This window comes from Durio zibethinus, unplaced genomic scaffold (assembly GCF_047325235.1).
Source record: "Durio zibethinus cultivar Kanyao isolate XHJ-2024 unplaced genomic scaffold, ASM4732523v1 HiC_scaffold_3, whole genome shotgun sequence".
NCBI lineage: Eukaryota > Viridiplantae > Streptophyta > Magnoliopsida > Malvales > Malvaceae > Durio > Durio zibethinus.
The window spans coordinates 5628237-5633236 of record NW_028323044.1 but is presented as its reverse complement, the minus strand read 5'-3'; positions in this window follow the sequence as shown (position 1 = coordinate 5633236).

Genomic DNA, 5000 nt, shown 5'->3' with positions numbered 1-5000 from the left:
ACCGCGAGACCGTCAAATACCGAGAGACTTGGCCGGGCCAAGCCCGCAACCGCAGCTTCTGCTCGCACCACCCCAGGGAGCCGTTGCCCGATTCAGGGACTTGGTCTGGGGTCTAGGGCAGCATCCGCCGCGTGCACGGGCTGGAGCTCGGCTCCCTTTTTTTGCATGCAAGCCAACCGATCGAGGCCATGGGCGCCTGCCGGTCACCGGAGCAACCAGTCGCCGGACAAAAATCGCCGGAAGGCATGCACGCCCTGTATTTCGTTCGAGGGACGTTGGCCGGGGTGCACGCAATGGGAGGCCCATCGCGCACACCTACTCCCCCCGTGGGGGGGGGGAGAGGGGGTGCCGGACCACCACCCCCTAAAGAGCATTAGAGATTTTACAGATATGCTACCAGTAGACGTTAAAATGTCTGAAACGGGGACACTTTTTTCAAACAAGCAAATCCCACACCGAGGGTGCACAGGTGCCGATGGTGGTCGAGGCATGTGCCCGCAACAAGGGCCAACGTGAGCCGATGGTGGTCGAGGCAACCGCCCGCACCAGCTCGAGGCATGTGCCCACACCAAGGCCCGGCATGTATCGATGGTGTTCGACGTAAGGGCCATCTTCTGCTGATGGTGGTCGAGGCAAGAGCCCGCACCAAGGGCCAGCGTGTGCCCATGGTGCTCGAGGCAACCGTCCGCACCAGGGCCCAGCGTGTGCCGATGGTGGTCGAGGCAACCGCCCGCACCAGGGCCCAGCGTGTGCCGATGGTGCTCGAGGCAACCGCCCGCACCAAGGGCCGGCTTGTGCCGATGGTGTTCGAGGCAACTGCCCCTACCAGGGCCCAGCGTGTGCCGATGGTGGTCGAGGCAACCGCCAGCACCAGGGCCCAGCGTGTGCCGATGGTGGTCGAGGCAACCGCCCGCACCAAGGCCGAGCGTGTGCCGATGGTGGTCGAGGCAAGCGCCCGTACCAGGGCCCAGCGTGTGCCGATGGTGGTCGAGGCAAGCGCCCTCACCAAGGCCGAGCGTGTGCCGATGGTGGTCGAGGCAACCGCCCGCACCAGGGCCCAGCGTGTGCCGATGGTGGTCGAGGCAAGCGCCCGCACCAAGGCCGAGCGTGTGCCAATGGTGGTCGAGGCAAGCGCCCGCACCAGGGCCCAGCGTGTGCCGATGGTGGTCGAGGCAAGCGCCCTCACCAAGGCCGAGCGTGTGCCGATGGTGGTCGAGGCAACCGGCCGCACCAAGGGCCGGCGTGTGCCGATGGTGTTCGAGGCAACCGCCCGCACCAGGGCCCAGCGTGTGCCGATGGTGGTCGAGCCAGGAGCCCGCACCAAGGGCCGGCTTGTGCCGATGGTGTTCGGGGCAACCGCCCGCACCAGGGCCCTGCGTGTGCCGATGGTGCTGGGGGCAACCGCCCGCACCAGGGCCCAGCGTGTGCCGATGGTGCTGGGGGCAAGCGCCCGCACCAGGGCCCAGCGTGTGCCGATGGTGCTGGGGGTAACCGCCCGGACCAGGGCCCAACGTGTGCCGATGGTGGTCGAGGGAACCGCCCGCACCAGGGCCCAGCGTGTGCCGATGGTGCTGGGGGCAAGCGCCCGCCCCAGGGCCCAGCGTGTGCCGATGGTTATCGGGGCAACCGGCCGCACCAGGGCCCAGGGTCTGCCGATGGTGCTCGAGGCAACCGCCCGCACCAAGGCTCAGCATGTGCCGATTGTGATCGAGGCAACAACCCACACCAAGGCCCAGCTTGTGCCGATGGCGGTCGAGGCAAGTGCCCGTACCGAAGGGCAGCCTATGCCGATGATGGTCGATGCATGTGCCATCACCATGCGCCATCATGTGCCATTGATGGTCGAGGCCTTGGCCGAAGTTCGATTTTGAGCCACGGTGCCCATGCTTGGCTCCAGCATGTGCTGGTGCCGCATTTTTTTCACTCGGGACAGCATCGCCGGAGCATCGCCGGAGCATCGCCGGAGTACCGCCGGAGAACCTGACCGGCGGCATTGGGGTTCCGGCGATTGGGAGGGGGGCCGGGGGGGTGTGCGCACATGATGTGCGATGGGTGCTGGTACTTGGCCTTGTGTTGGCCCCCTATCCCTCATCAAACCTCTGAGAATTCACACCCCCTTAAAGAGCATTTGAGATTTTACAGGTTTGCTACCAGTAGCCGTTAAAGTGTCTGAAATGGGGACACTTTTTTCAAACGGTCACAAAATCTTCTCTACTTCGAGTTTTTAGCTGAATTTTTTTGTGCATGCCAACAAAAATAGAAGGATCATGCCTACAAAATTTGGGGCCAAAAATCCTTATAAAAAAATTTTAAAAAATCCCGAACCGCAAAAAGTTTCGAAAATCATGAAAAATAGAAAACGAGTCATCTTCCAACGAAACTTCACGTGAAGGCTTAGGGGACCATTGTATGAATTTACAAGCCATAAAAATGGCATTGGCACGGCAGAAATTTGAAGATGTGCCTAAACCCACCAGGGCCCAGCGTGTGCCGATGGTGCTCGAGGCAACCGCCCACACCAGGGCCCAGCGTGTGCCGAAGGTGCTCGAGGCAAGCGCCCGCACCAGGGCCCAGCGTGTGCCGATGGTGGTCGAGGCAACCGCCCGCACCAGGGCCGATAGTGTGCCGATGGTGCTCGAGGCAACCTGTCGCACCAGGGCCCAGCGTGTGCCGATGGTGATCGAGGCAACCTGCCGCACCAGGGCCCAGCGTGTGCCGATGCTGGTCGAGGCAAGCGCCCGCACCAGCGCCCAGCGTGTGCCGATGGTGCTCGAGGCAACCGACCGCACCAGGGCCCAGCGTGTGCCGATGGTGCTCGAGGCAACCTGCCGCACCAGGGCCCAGCGTGTGCCGATGGCGCTCGAGGCAAGCTCCCGCACCAGGGCCCAGCGTGTGCCGATGGTGCTCGAGGCAACCTGCCGCACCAGGGCCCAGCGTGTGCCGATGGTGCTCGAGGCAACCTGCCGCACCAGGGCCCAGCGTGTGCCGATGGTGCTCGAGGCAAGCGCCCGCACCAGGGACCAGCGTGTGCCGATGGTGGTCGAGGCAACCGCCCGCACCAGGGCCCAGCGTGTGCCGATGGTGGTCGAGGCAACCTGCCGCACCAGGGCCCAGCGTGTGCCGATGGTGCTCGAGGCAACCGACCGCACCAGGGCCGAGCGTGTGCCGATGGTGGTCGAGGCAAGCGCCCGCACCAGGGCCCAGCGTGTGCCGATGGTGGTCGAGGCTGCCGATGATGGTCGAGGCAACCTGCCGCACCAGGGCCCAGCGTGTGCCGATGGTGCTCGAGGCAACCGACCGCACCAGGGCCGAGCGTGTGCCGATGGTGCTCGAGGCAAGCGCCCGCACCAGGGCCCAGCGTGTGCCGATGGTGGTCGAGGCAACCTGCCGCACCAGGGCCCAGCGTGTGCCGATGGTGGTCGAGGCAAGCGCCCGCACCAGGGCCCAGCGTGTGCCGATGGTGGTCGAGGCAAGCGCCCGCACCAGGGCCCAGCGTGTGCCGATGGTGGTCGAGGCAACCTGCCGCACCAGGGCCCAGCGTGTGCCGATGGTGGTCGAGGCAAGCGCCCGCACCAGGGCCCAGCGTGTGCCGATGGTGGTCGAGGCAACCGCCCGCACCAGGGCCCAGCGTGTGCCGATGGTGGTCGAGGCAACCTGCCGCACCAGGGCCCAGCGTGTGCCGATGGTGCTCGAGGCAACCGACCGCACCAGGGCGGAGCGTGTGCCGATGGTGGTCGAGGCAACCGCCCGCACCAGGGCCCAGCGTGTGCCGATGGTGGTCGAGGCAACCTGCCGCACCAGGGCCCAGCGTGTGCCGATGGTGGTCGAGGCAACCGACCGCACCAGGGCCGAGCGTGTGTCGATGGTGCTCGAGGCAAGCTGCCGCACCAGGGCCCAGCGTGTGCCGATGGTGGTCGAGGCAACCGCCCGCACCAGGGCCCAGCGTGTGCCGATGGTGATCGAGGCAACCGACCGCACCAGGGCCCAGCGTGTGCCGATGGTGCTCGAGGCAACCTGCCGCACCAGGGCCCAGCGTGTGCCGATGGTGGTCGAGGCAAGCGCCCGCACCAGGGCCCAGCGTGTGCCGATGGTGGTCGAGGCAACCGACCGCACCAGTGCCCAGCGTGTGCCGATGGTGCTCGAGGCAACCTGCCGCACCAGGGCCCAGCGTGTGCCGATGGTGGTCGAGGCAAGCGCCCGCACCAGGGCCGAGCGTGTGCCGATGGTGCTCGAGGCAACCGACCGCACCAGGGTCGAGCGTGTGCCGATGGTGGTCGAGGCAAGCGCCCGCACCAGGGCCCAGCGTGTGCCGATGGTGGTCGAGGCAAGCGCCCGCACCAGTGCCCAGCGTGTGCCGATGGTGGTCGAGGCAAGCGCCCGCACCAGTGCCCAGCGTGTGCCGATGGTGGTCGAGGCAAGCGCCCGCACCAGGGCCCAGCTTTTGCCGATGGTGATCGAGGCAACCGGCCGCTCCAGGGCCCAGCGTGTGCCGATGGTTATCGGGGCAACCGGCCGCACCAGGGCCCAGGGTCTGCCGATGGTGCTCGAGGCAACCGCCCGCACCAAGGCTCAGCATGTGCCGCTGGTGATCGAGGCAACAACCCACACCAGGGCCCAGCTTGTGCCGATGGCGGTCGAGGCAAGTGCCCGTACCGAAGGGCAGCCTATGCCGATGATGGTCGATGCATGTGCCATCACCATGCGTCATCATGTGCCATTGATGGTCGAGGCCTTGGCCGAAGTTCGATTTTGAGCCACGGTGCCCATGCTTGGCTCCAGCATGTGCTGGTGCCGCATTTTTTTCACTCGGGACAGCATCGCCGGAGCATCACCGGAGTACCGCCGGAGAACCTGACCGGCGGCATTGGGGTTCCGGCGATTGGGAGGGGGGCCGGGGGGGTGTGCGCACATGACGTGCGATGGGTGCTGGTACTTGGCCCTTGTGTTGGCCCCCTATCCCTCATCAAACCTCTGAGAACTCACACCCCCTTAAAGAGCGT